The sequence below is a fragment of the Meriones unguiculatus genome, chromosome 20 (genome assembly GCF_030254825.1).
Source record: "Meriones unguiculatus strain TT.TT164.6M chromosome 20, Bangor_MerUng_6.1, whole genome shotgun sequence".
Classification (NCBI taxonomy): domain Eukaryota; kingdom Metazoa; phylum Chordata; class Mammalia; order Rodentia; family Muridae; genus Meriones; species Meriones unguiculatus.
Window position 1 is genome coordinate 8,567,283 of NC_083367.1, and position 14,775 is coordinate 8,582,057.

Sequence of the window (14,775 nt, forward strand, 5' to 3'; positions counted from 1 at the left end):
GGGAGGCTCTGTAAAGCCTGTACAGTGGACTGCAGACCTGGGAAGCTGGTACAGAGTCCTGCTGGGAGGCCTGCACAGTCACCCACAGAAGCCACAGAACTGTGAGGCTGGTACAGAAGCCCATTGGGAGGCTCTGGGAAGACTGTATAGCTTCCTGTTGACCTGGGAGGCCCATAGAGCTACTTGCCTCTGGGGGACTGGGAGGCCCGCCTCCGCAGTCTCAGTTACTGAGCCAGGCTTGGAGCAATGGGCATTGCGGCTGCCTCCACCAAGGAGGGAGGAGGGAGGCCTGCCAAGGGAAAGTGCAAGGGAGTTGAACATTCGACACTTTCAGTTCCTGGAGACTTCTGCAGGTGACTTGGATCCAAATGGTCTTAGTTCATGGGTTGTCCCTTCTAGCATAGGAAATCTTAATGTGGATGTTCTGGTTTCAGCTGCCCCAATTTTGGAGTTTCAGATCCTGTGCCTCTCAGATAAGGTGCGCGCTGAATGCCGCCATCTTGGATCTCCATGTTTTAGTTTTTAAAGAGTAAAACAAGTTCTATTCAGGGTGGAGATTATATAGTCACTTATGTGGAATGTCTGAGACCCTAAATTTTTTTTTTGTATTTTTGTAGTGAAACACCATCTAATAATGGAATTGTGAAACACCATCTAATAATGGAATTGTGAAACACCATCTAATAATGGAATTGTGCTAGGCTAGGTGCTTTATTACTAATATATTAATTTATCAGGTATACTCTCTAGAGAAAGAGGATAGGATAAGCACACATGTTGCATAGATGTGTTTCCAATGGGATATTGACATAATTTATATAAATATCATTATGTCTAAAACAGTTTTGCAGTAAAGGATTAGTTTCTGCTATGGAAGATAAGAAGGCCAAAGTTTGAATCTTTGCACACTAAAGGATTATCAATGTCACGTGCATAATCTGAAAGCCTAAGAGCTGGAAAGCTGATTGAACACATTCCAATCCAAGCCTAAAAGCTGAGATTCATACAGCAAAGAAGAGGGTCAAGAACAGAAGAACAGGTGAAGGCACATGCCTCTATTCCCAGCACTCAGGTGACAGAGGCAAGCATATCTCTGTGAGGTGAAGGTCAATTTGGTCTACAAAGTGAGCTCAGGACAGTGAAGGCAACACATAACAAAACAGAAGACTTACCACTCAGGACCGACAGTTAGACAGAAACCTTGATCCGCTGTTTTTCTTTAGTAAGGGCTTGAAAGTATTAGATGATACTTACCCACATCTCATTGAGCAAGGGGCTTACCAGTTCAGATGCTGAACCGTCTTAGAAGTATTCTCATGGATGTGTAGATGGTTTTCAATTAGATATTTGTATGTTTCATGGAAGACCAAGATGCAAGAAAGCAAGTGCAAATAAACATTGTTTTACTCCTCCTAACCTTCCAAGGTCCTGGACTGAATATATCCTTGCAAATCGTGATCATGGTGTCATGGATTAAAGACCACAAATAACGTTCAAACAAAAAAGATGAAATACGCAAACATTTGATCCCAGCTTCAGAGGCTAAATAGGATAAGAAAGAATATCAGATTTAATGGATTACAGTTTATCAAATTCATTTTCATACCAGAGAGCTAATGGTGCAATAGCTAGCGCAGACATTCAGAAAGATGGATTCTCTGTACTATTATGTAAATTCATAGAATCATAGAGTTATAAATAATTTTTAAATTCTTACGTGTATACCAGTGTTATTGGATCACTGAGTATATGCATGTGCAACAACTGAGAAAATTTAAGATATGATTTATTTCAGCACTGGGCAAAGAAATGGAAATTTTCAGTGCTTTTAGCAAACAAACAAATAAAATCATTTTAAATTGTTTTTGTTTGTTTGAAAGCAAATTTTCCTCAGTTTTGTTGGAAACTCCTAAATCCTAAATAATCTGAAGAATTATAGAATCTGGTTTTTTTTCTTTTTTTTCTGAACTGTAAGTTTACTGAGATACTAAGTCATGTCTTCTTTCCATAGCTATTCAGTTTTCTATGGTAGTATGCTTAGCACTGAGACCTTCATCCAGCTCTTCTCTATGTGTAGACTCTTCATCCTGGATAACTGGTATTCATGTGTTTACTCAATTCTACACTGTACATTCTTTACGCAAAGCCAGCTAAGCAGCACTTGACCCTGACCTTGGATCTGTGATATTCTGGCTGATTTAGCCCATCCTCTTAATATTTTAGAAAAGAAATTCAGGTTTTATATGCCTGGGATCTCAGGCCTTCTGCCTATCACAGGAGCTGGGAAAATGTATCAACTGATATCCACCTTAGTGATCTGTGCTAGGCAAGGTCAGAAGATCAATGAGTCGTTGAATAAGAACACAGACTTGTACATTTAGTTGCATTTCAGCTCAATAAAGGTGATGACAGAATTAATGAGTTTGTATTTTCACATGCATATTTAATACTGTATTTATATGTGTTGGAAAGGACTTTCTGAATAGGGCTCTATTTGCCAGGAATGAATACCAACAACTGACTAAGTAGTACAACATAAAACTAAAAAAATTTTTTGCAAAACTAAGGAAAGAAATAACTCAGAAATGAAGAGAGGGTAATCTTTGTCCTCTATGTATCTGACAGAGGGTTATTATCTAGAATGTGTACAGAACTGAATTTTCAGAGTCAAAACAATCAAGCAAGAAAACAAACAAAACCAAATTACACATTCAAAACACATAAAGAATCATATTATTTCATACTTATCTAAAACTACATAGGACAAATATGACTGTGTCTGTGTACACCCACTTATTATTATTATTTTCAGACAGAGTTTCTTTGTGTAGCTTTGGCTGTCCTGGAACTCACTTTGTAGAGCAGGCTGATTTTGAACTCACAGACCCACCCACTTCTGCCTCCCAAATGCTGGGATTACTGGTGTGCACCACCACTGCCGTGTTTATTTATAAAATGAACTAATACTACAAGAACTTACATGTCCTCTAAGAGCTGTACACCATCTAACAATAATCCCCAAACAAGCCATCAGAAATTTCCTTTTAAATAATTGGTCATGGAGTCCAAAATACTACCAAAACAATGCAGGTGATTGATGTTGCCTTTGGTTGCCTCCTAGGGGTTAAGTCCTGAGGACACTCTGTTCTAAAACACAGGACTTAGAACAACAATTCTCAACCTGTGGGTCATGACCCCTTTGGGGTTTGCATATTAGATATCCTGCATATCAGATATTTACATTACAATTCATAAGAATAACAATATTATAGTTATGAAGTAACAACAAAATAATTTTATGTTTGGGAGTCACCAGGACATGAAGAACTGGGTTGAAGGGTTTCAGCATTAGGAAATTTGAGAACCATTGCTTGGAAGATTTGAGCCACATCTGATCTGAAAGGCTCATGTGTAAAGACTAGCTTTCACAGAGGGCAGACAAGGCAGCCCAGCTAGGTGCAAGTGATCCAAAAGCAGGCCACTAAATCCATGACAGAGACATCACCAGCTCCACTTGCTAAGGCACTCACTTGAAGACGAAGCTGCCCATCAGTTACTTACATGTTGGGGGTCCAGTCCATGCATGCTCTTTGGTTGGTGCTTCAGTTTCTGTAAGACCCCATGAGCCTCTGTTGGTTGACTCTGTTGGTCTTCTTATGGAGTTCTTGTTCCCTTCTAGTCCTTCTACCTTTCCCCTGACTCTTCTACAAGATTCCGAGAGCTCTAGATAATGTTTGCCTGTAGATCTCAGTAACTGTTTCAATCCAATGTTGGGCAGAGCCTCTCAGAGAACACTTATGCTAGGCTCCTATGCTGGGGTAGGTAAAGGGGCTGGGGCTCCAGTTTTCTGAGGAGGGATAAAGGGGGAAGAAGATGGGAAGGTAGGACTGAGAGGAGAGGAGAGAGGAGGTTTGTTTGGAATATAAAGTGAATAAATAACTAAATAATAAAGACGAGCTTTCATTTTACAGAATGTAGTATGCATGATTTCAAGGAATGAAAATAAATAAAAATCCCACCCAGCTGAACCAAAATAAGATATTCCTAATGGTTCAATAGTGACATTCATATCTTGACAGCACTGTCTAATTGGATTTAAAGGCCAATTTAAATTTCCCAAGGAGGAAAATGGTGTCTTGTACTGGAAACTTAGCCAACTATTTGGTGATATCGTGATTATAGATCTTAGGCAAGAAACTACTACTCTAAACCAATCTAAACCACAACCGAATTCCAAAATTTATATATATATAGTGAAATGCAGCTTTGACTTACCATCAAAGAAACTTCTCTTTGTAGCAGATGGAGACTATCTTAGGGATCCAGAACTAGTCAAAGTACAGAGAACAATTTATCACAGGGTGCCTAACCAGAGAAACATGAAGTATGCTGTGAGCTTGTGCCTCCTAGAAATGACAAGGAATCTATACCAATGAATTCTTAATAACATGCCTATCTAAAAAAGATACAAAGGAGAATGACACCAGTAGACATGCTAATGTGGATGGGGGAAGTCTCAGAGGGTTCCACCCCTAAAGAAATAACTACAGGAAATTAATGAAGGATGGGAGAGGAAGACTAAGTCTTACTCAGGGATGAGCTCCTTAACAGATTATCTAACACCAGTGATCTTCCCTGAAATCATAGACACACAATCAACACTATCTCGACTCAATAAGTAGTATTTATGTACTTACATATGTTATTACAGTAATCAAAGGAAAAGGGGATATGAATTTGAGAGCTAGTAAGTGGACATGAGTAAGATGGGAGGGGTGTGATTATATTTTATTGAAATACAAAAATAGAAAAAAACAAGGCTTAATAAACAATGTAAAAGTTTTGGTAAGAAAAAAACTTTGCTCTGACCTCGATGACAGTCTAAGTTTATATTGACAAAGCTAATGTTTGGCAAGAAAGAAAAGGGAAAATGGAAAGAAAGAAGGAGAGAAACTTGGGATCCTCTTCTAAGCTGAATGGCACAAAATTTTACATTTTTGCATTTTCCCACAACCACGATTTCTCAGCAGCAAAATGTTTGAAGGATGGCAGAATGAGCTGTCATTTCGTTGTGTAGCACACTGATTTGTTTATCAGCACCTACAGATATTTCTGCCCTGGAGAATCCCATGTTTGAAAATTTGAATGATATCTAGCCATTTTTTGAGGCTTGTATTATACACAAATAAAACTTGAATTCCAAAGAAAGAAAGCAAGAAAGAAAGAAAAAAAGAAAAGAAAAGAAAGAGAAAAAAGAAAGCTAGTAGAAAATTAATCTTGGCAATAGAAGAAAGCCATTCTCACTTTCATTTATTTTTTCATAGATACTTTGCCTGTGGACAAGCCATTTCTTTTTACCAGCAGGAAAAATCATAGACCACAGGGACTCAATTGCAGGGAGGTGGAGCTTTTTGTGTTCATGACGGATTAAAGGAGGGATGTATAATAGATGACTGAAAAAAGATCCCGTAGAAACTTGGCCAGTAAGAAATTGATTGAGGCTGTGGGTTCTGGGGGCAGGAATGAATGAGGGCCACATTGATGCCAAGTTTACTCAGAGCTAAGACACGATTTTATAGTGTTGATGCTATTTTTTACTCTGTGTTTGTGGGAGAAGTTTGGTGTAGGGCCTGTGTGTGTGTCCACCTGAAGATGCAATGTAAATTTATTTCATGCCGATGCCTTTGTGTGCATCATCAGACAGTGATGCTAAATATCAGTTCTACTAGGAATCTCCTCCTTTGAGTGTTGTTCCAGTATCTTTACTAGAGCTCTATGGTTCTCAAAGGCCTAAACATTATTTGATGAATTATAAGGTCACTTTAACCTTACAGAGTAAATTATAGAGACACAGCCATAGAACCAATGAAGCCTGCTTTAAAGACTGATTCCTCCTCAATCTAGATTAGTGGCCATAGGCCTGCTCCTCATAGAATCAAAGAAACCTGTTTCTCAATCAGAGCCAAGTACTAGATTCCAGGAAAACTAAACATATTTATAAAAAATATTTGACAATTTCTCACACCATCAGACTATAACCAACCTCAAAAGCCACAATGCACCATTCAAGCAAATTCTTGTATAATTGTTGGCCTGAAATTTTGCACATTACAGGCTCATGTACAAAACAACTGGACAGGAAGCCAAAAGAAAGTTGGAACCAAGGGACAAGCCCACAGGATAAGTAGGACAAGAACACTCACCTTCAAGTCAGGGAGGGCAGTTCTCCTGTCCAAAGAAAATTGCACCAGACAGAGAGTGTAAAGCAGCAAAGAAGATTTATTGAAGGCTATTGTGATAAGGTGAAGACATTTTAAACCAGGGAAACAAAAAGCAGCTCTTTAAATGGTGAGGTAAGTTAATGAAATAGGTGCCTGGAAGATCTTAGAGAGGAGCTAGGTCAATGTGATTAGGCCCTCATTGTTTGCTCATTAATGCTGATCAAAGTTGGGAACCTAACCTACCATAGAGACTGGGAGATGGAGGCTATCTTTTTAATGTTTGCATTTCAAAAGGATGGCTTGGAGGTCCTTGAGAAAGTCATTCCTGGATCATTTTCTTTTTTTTTTTACATCTCAAAGGGGCAGAGGAAAATTTATCTAAAGTAAAGGCTCCCAGCATAAGAAGCCTGAAAGCTGAGTTCCAGGCTTTGTTGTAGAGAAATTGAGATAGCTAATCTGATGGAAAATTTTAAGGCAACAATACTGTATCTTCTGTGTGTCACAAGTGGATGGTATTCAGGGCTGCATGACCAAAGAGGCTAAGTTTCTGAGACACTGATATTCAAGGTATAGTGGAAGAGAGTGTAAGAATCCCAGATCAAAACAATATTCAAATTAGCCCCATGCAGCTTATCCCTCTTCACAAACTTCTGGCCTCATAGCTGATTCTGGAATCTTTGCTACTATACAAAGATTCCCTGAAAATGCATGTGTCCCTTTATGGTTAGACATCCTTGAATCTGCTTATAGGTTCTCCCTGCCATTTCAGAAACACAGGCACCAGGAAACATTTGCAGGCACCCACAAGTGAACAGACAAATGTTCTGCATATCCAAAAGACTCCAGCTCCATTTACATTTTATTTTTTTGACACTTTCCATGGGCTGTTTCTGTAGATCATGAGAAGAAATATCCTAAATAACAAAGTTAGCCCAGGGAAAGCGCCCTTATCTTGAAAATATCTGCCTTTACTTCTTGAACCTTAGTGAGAAAAAAAACCTGTGAGTTTTCTGCCTTTCATGAATTATCCATATGTAAATGAGTCATCATCCACACTGCGTTCAGAAAAAAAGTGCATGGATTTTCTTTATTATTGCACAAAGAGTCAATTTTTCTTTTGAGCAATAATGTCCTTTTGTAATTATCAGAAGAGACAAATATGCATAACTGGCTGATGGAAGAATTTGCTCTGGGCCTCAGGGGAATATTGATTTTTTTTTTTCTCAGAACAAATGTTTATTGACTTCATAAAGAAAGAAAAACTTAAAACCATAGAGTTGGAGAACATCTTCTTGATATTCATCCATCCATCGGAGAGGAGACTGTGAGATGAGAAATAAGGCATAAATTATCAGGACTCTTAAAAAAATCAGCTACCACTACTTAGTTTTGAATAAATGATTTCAATTTTTTAATTTCATATTTTTTACTTTATAATGATGCAAGCAAATATTATTGTCATTTGGAATTCAGAGGACTGTTTAGACATAGGAGATCTGGTTGCTGTGTCCTCATGCACCTTAGTCCGGGGAACCTGACTCTCGGAGACAATGAGGAAATGAAAAAAGGAAAGACTCCCAGATGACAGACACAGAAAATAAAAGCTGTGACTGTGTGGTCTGGTCTCTCTGATGAAGTGGGAAGGTCAGTGTGTTCATTCTTTACCATCAGAGAGACCATATTACTGCAGATAGAGAAGGAGGTGGAGTCATAACATACAGCTGAACAAAGAGATCTAACCTTGATAGGAACAGTTCTGTAGACAATCTGTCTTCAGGCTGTGAACATGGGGGAGGCTAGAGTGGATGTTTCTACACTCAGGGTAGAAATAGTCACTCCCCTGAGCCTAGCTCAGGGAACGTTTTGGCCTTTTTCGTGGTCTAGCTCACTGGGTTCCTTGACATGGCCAGTTCCATCTCGACAATACACCTTTACTCAGGGCTCTGCTTGCTCCCTGTAACTATTACTGATTAAGATGAAGGTATTGTAACCTTCAAAAACATATAGCTCAAAGGGAAATCATTCAGTATCAGATGAGTGAATGTGTATTCTCATGTGTATGTTCACCAGTGTGTGTGTGTGTTTGTGTGTGTGTACTTTTGATTTCAGCTTTAGTGAGTTCCAGTTTTTACAATATTTCAAGATTGAATTGTCTTGTGACATGCAGGATATTACTGTAAGACTGTCATATGAGATGTATTAGTCAAAACTAATCTATCTGTATTAAAATTTTAATTATCTTCTTGAAGGTGTATATCCTTTAAGATTATAGGATCAGAGAATGCATAGATATTCCTAATATTTTGAGTGTCTTATAACAGTGAGTTTTATTGCATCGTATCTTCAGTTTTATTGCAACTAATTTGCTAAGTAAATAAAATTTAATAATTGAATTAAGATAATTAACATTTTAGCAAAATAACTAAAATTCCTTCACAGTAATGACATATTTAATTTGAATTTTTTCTGCTTATGTTAGAAAGAATGAACAGATTAAATCAGGGTATAATTCATGATTGACACTAAAGAGCCAAGAAGCCTGGCTATGTCTTGCCATTCACTATAGAGATTCTCCTGCAAACTCACGGTTTTAGAAATCTTGAGGTTGGCCTGTACTTTGGCCTTATTCCAGTAGATGTTTACCAAGCCATGAACTTACTCAGGAATTGCCTTGGTCAATTCCTTTATTGTGTATCTTACCCAGAGGAACAACAAAGCCTAATTCTATCCTAAAATGGTTAAGATCTAAATTAATGTCATATTTCTAAAACAGTTTCTATTTAGTTGATTACATAATTATCTTTAGTCTATTTTATTTTCAGTGATGTTCACAAATGGAACCTCTGAGACAGCTACTGTCACCTACACATCATTCCACATTAAAAGCAATTAAGGTATTTTTATACATGTGATGATTAACATGAGCACTACTTATCCAATAATCCAACCACCAGTGATAGCTCTGTCTTCAAACAGATGGTGTAATGACAAATTAGACAAAATGTGAAATCATAAGAAGATCCTGGGAAATGCAAACACATACTTGTAATAATGTGTTCATGATTACCTTCTAAGCTCACATTCATAAAGCATTGGAAACTTCCGCTTCAAAGTGATGCTTATTTTTATGAAAGAAGCTTTAATGTCTACATGGGGATAACCAGCTGTCCCCTCATCATTAGAAACATTCACTTGTTACCAATTGAAACATCCCACATGATGTGGGTATGTTTGTCTGCAGAAGAAAAATGTAGAAGTCACTGCTCAGCTTCCTCAAGATTGCTGCATAATTCAGGCTTTAATAATTGTTCAAATGAAGGTTCTATTAGCTTATGAAGAATGGTGTTGGTCCCTAAATATTTACATATTTATTATATAGCTTTAATATTTTCACATATGTATAGGTACATATAAGTAGACATACACATACGCCTGTACATATGCATTCTCTGTTTCTTTTCATTGGAGAGTTGAGTCCATTGATGTTGATTGGTTATAGTGACCAATTACTGTTATTTACTTTTATTGTGGAGTTGGTGGTTTTACTGTGATTCATTGCTTGTTTTCTTTATTTTTTATTGGGAAATTATCTGTATCCTATGTTTTAGTGGGTGAAGTTGTTTTCATTGGATTGGAGTTTTCCTTCTAGTATCTTCTGTAGGGCTGGGTTGCTGTGTAGATATTGCATACATTTAGTTTTGTTATGGAATATTTTGTTTTCTCCATCTATTTTGATTGAAAGCTTTGCTGGGTATAGTAGTCTGGGTTGGCATCTGTGGTCCCTTTAAGTCTGCATTACATCTGCCCAGGCCTTTCTGGATTTCATAGTTACTGATAAGTCTAATGTGATTCTGATAGGTCTACCTTTATATGTTACTAGGCCTTTTCCCTTGCTGCTTTTAGTATCTTTTCTTTGTTCTGTAGATTTAATGTTTTGACTATGATGTGACATGAGGAGTTTCTTTTCTGGTCTAGTCTATTTGGTGTTCTGTAGGCCTTTTGTATGTTTATGGACATCTCTTTCTTTAAGTTGGGAATTTTTTCCTCTATGATTTTCTTGAAAATATTTTCTGGATCTTGGAGCCTGGAGTCTTCTTTTTCATCAATTCCTATTATTCTTAGGTTTTGTCTTTTCATGGTGTCCTTGATTTCTTTGATGTGTTGTATTTTGACTTTTCCAATTTTACTTTTTCTTTGAGAGAAGTATCAATTTCTGCGAGTGTATCTTCAACACCAGAGATTTTTACCTTTGTCATTTCTGATCTTTTCTCTAAGTTCTCCAGCTCCAGGGTTTTATCTGTTTGTGCTTTCTTTATTGATTCTAATTCTGTTTTCATGCCTTGCACTATTTCCTACATCTGTTTGAATGTGGATTCCTGTCTCTCTATGATGGCCTCTATTTTTTTGTTGTTATTGTTCATTTCCTCTCTATATGCCACTAATTGTGCCTCTACTTGTGCCTCTATTTGTTTGGCTATATTTGCCTGTGTTTCTTTGTGAGCTTTGTTCATTTCCTCTTCATTTGCCTCCACTTGTGTGGCTAATTCTTTGAGAGATTTGTTCGTTTCTTCTCTATTTGCATTTATTTGTGTGGCTATTTCTCTGAGAGATTTATTTGTTTCTACTTTATGAGCCTCTAATAACTGAATAAGGATAGCTTTAAAGTCATTTTATTGTGTTTCCTATGAATTGGAGTATTCACTGGCTTTGGGAGTTGCTGGTGAAGCCATGATGTACTGATTTTTGATGGATGTGTTCTTTCACCGACCTCTGGCTATTTGCTTATCCATAACTTTCACTATTTGTTCCTGGATTCTGCAGACTGATACCATCTTTCTCTGGTGTCTGGAGAATTCTTCAGGAAAATGAGAAAGGTCCACTCGTTTCAGTGTGTGCATTGGTGTTTCAGCTGTACTTGTGGGAGGAAAGTGCACAGATGCAGAAGGATAAATGCCGGTGGGTGAGTGTGTGTTTGTGTGTGTGTGTGTGCATGTGTGTAAGTGTGCCTGAAGAGACAGGGTGCTAGAGAATGTAGAAGCCTTGAGTATGAGGGAGGGGCACCTTGCACACACTAAAGGGGTTGCAGGTGCTATGCAGGCACTGTTGGTGGTCTCAGGCACAATTTGCTTGTGCAAATTTCCTGAATACCTCAGTGGCCTACAGGCTACTGGTATTTGGCTCTGACTGAGCTCAAGGAGTTATTTGCCTGGACTCCACTGGTAAACCTGCAGAGCAGCGGCTTCAGTGTTCCAAGAATTTCTCTGTTTCCCACAGTGAGTATGTGGGTGGGTGGGGTCTGATGTCTGGCTGCTATCTTAGATGGGCCCTGGATTTAGGACTCTGCACTCTTCAAGCACTTGAAGGCACACTCACTCTCTAGTGGGACAAATAGGAAAGCACAGGGGTTCCCCCTGTTTTCTACTTTCAGGTTTGATCCTGCTGAGTCAAATGTGGGGGGATGAACTCCATCAGCTCAGTGGTGCTGCAGCTGCCGAACCATGGAATCCAGCTGCAGCAGTGGAACTGGGAGGGTGGTCTAGGTGCCTGTTGGGAAGTCCTGGGGAGCCACGACAGTGGTCCACTGACCTAAGTGGCTCTGTGCCTGGTGTACCTGGGTGGTTTGGTGGGTCTACTGGACTTTGGTGACTGTATAACTGGCTGTCTGCCACTAACAGATTGGGCGGCCCTTACAGTAACTGGCTGGGAGAGCATGGTGAGTCCATACAGTTTGCAGACTCAGGATTGGGAAGTATGGTACTGCAGATCTGAGATTCGGAAGGCTGGTAAATCTGGCAGTCAAGGCTGAGCAGCTAGGAGTCCCACCTCTGCTGTTTCAGTCCCTAGGCAGTGAGTTCTGAGCTAAGATTCTCTGACACTGTGAGCAGGCTCCACCTAGGAGAAAGGAAATGCAAAGGGTTTGAATATTCACCACTATCCATCCCCAGAGAAGTACCCAGGTAACCTGAATATAAATGGTCTCAGCTCATGTGATGTCCCCTCTTGTTGAGGAAACCTCAATGTCGATTTTCTGGTTTCAGTTGCCCCTCCACTCACCAATTTTGGAATTTCAGATCCTCTGCCTCTCAGATATGGTGCGTGTTGGTCGCCGCCATGCCATATTGGATCCATCCACATATGAATTCTCAATTAAATATTGTGACAGTTAATCTTCATTATCAATTCAATGACTATATTTAGAATCACCTGTAAAACAGATCAGTGGGTGTGTCTGTACATTTCCAGGGAAGTTTTACTGAGAAGAAAAGATTCATCCTGAATATTAATGGTGCCATCTAATGTGCTGGGATCTTAGACTAGAAAGGAAGGAGAAATCATGAATACAACCATTATGCTCACTTTGTTACTTGACTGTTCATACAATTTCATCTGCCTTTTTCATACTCCTGCTGACAAACCATTTCCACCATGAAAGATTATGTCTTTTTAAGCTGTCTGATAAAAATAAATACTGTCTTAACTTGTTTTATCAAGTGGTTTGAATAACAACAACAACAACAAAAAAGCAACTAGTGTAAACAGGAAGGAAAAAAAATGTAATTTGGCTCAAATGTTTAATCTGTTCACCAGTTTCCTGGGGCTGCCTTAATAAGTTATCAGCAGAATAAGTTGATCAACAGAAATGTGTTCTCTCATTCACAAAGGTCAAATTTTGAAATCAACATGTTAGCAGGGATATGCTACCTCTACTGGGATATGCTACCTCTCCATCTCTACAGAGATTTGTTACGCAAGTGAATCTTACTCAAGTGATTCTTGGCCTGTCAGTTTCTGATATTTTCTACTTTCCTTGGCTTTTGGCTGCCTTACTTGAATCTCTGCCTCTGTAGTCTGTTCTGTTCTTATTTCTTCTCCTTTATGTGTCTGTCACAGAATTCACCCTTGTGAGAATACATGTAGCAGTTCTTGTTAGAAACCACTTTCACCCAGGATAAAGTTCCCCCTTCTTAAGCTATCAAATATTTAGTAACATAAAGCCATAGTCATAGACTTCAGGGCAAAAGTCATGGCTTATCATTTTAATACCATCTTTAGAATCACAACATCCTATTAAATATATTGTAATTTTGGGGAGGTCATGCATTTGTTAAACTATAATTTAAATTCTTTTGTCACTCTGAAATAATCTCTATACAACTATTTGTACTATTCATCTTTTATTTTAATTAATGTAACTATTAAACTTATAAAATAGATTTTCATCTCTGTACTTTAAACTATTTCCCTTACTTTTCTGATTCTAAAATAAACTTATTTTTTCTTTTCTTTTTTTTTTTTTTTGTGTGTGTGTTTTGTGACAGAGTTTCTGTGTGTTGCACTGACTGCCATGGAACTTACAGAGAGCCACAACCTCTGCCTCCTTTAACTTGGGATTAAAGGTGTGTGCCACTCTAATCAGCTAAAAGGCAATGTTCTCCCCTGAGGGGGGAGCAGCCTTACCAGGCCACAGAAGATGACAATGCAGCCACTCCTGATGTGATCTGATAGACTAAGATCAGAAGGAAGGAGAAGAGGACCTCCCCTATCAGTGGGAGGGGCATGTGTGAAGAAGGGGTAGGGAGAGTGGGACTGGGAGGGGAGGAAGGAGGGGCTTATGGGGGGAAACAAAGTGAATAAAGTGTAATTGATAAAAAATGAAAAAAAATTTAAAAAAGGAAATGTTCTATTCTAAACTGGTGGGTAAGAACTGTCAGTTGGGTAGCATTTGTGTCCTAATCGGTCTGGTAGAGTAGACTGCAAAGGAAAGAGAAACACATTGGAGAAAGCAAATAATTACATGTACCAGTTTATTCTAGACAGTACATGACAGGGCAACAACTGAAATTGTCATGCTGACTTTTTTTTTTTTTCAAATTTGCACAAATTTCCCAGAAGTGTTTATATCTTATAGTGTCTCTTATTTCTCATTTGTACATTCTGGGGGTGAGCCTTTAGTGACTACTTTAGCTTTCCAATTGCTATCTGGAAAAAGAAGGTGTCCTTCAATTTATGATTGTATCTCAAAGTGATGGTTGGTCTCTTTACTTTTCCAAATTCTATATCTTTCTTTTTTCATCCTGATACACAATGGGATAAAAGCATATTCTGTGCTCTGAGGAATCTCCTTAAAATATCAGATCTATACTCAATGACTTAAATAGCATGATATGACCATATACCAAGAGAGTAGAGGGAAAAGAATCTGAAAAAAAAAAGACTATTAGGCATACTAAATACAGCATTCTCACTAAAGTATATGAAAACAAAGGAACTTATTGAGAGTACATACAAAGAACATATTCTGGAACACATAATAACAAGCACAAACAAATTGCTTAGTTAAAATACTTATACCTTATATCTTATGCCAGGTTCTTGGCTTTACATCCTTACTTTACACTTTTCTTACTTAAGTCATCTCATTTGATTCAAAGTTTCAGGAATGTTGTTAGCCAATGTTGATAACAATGCTATTAAATCATACTACTGTGATGCCCATTCTGAACATCACTGACCTATATGTGCTGGTTAAATAGATGTAGTAATTAAAAGTCTC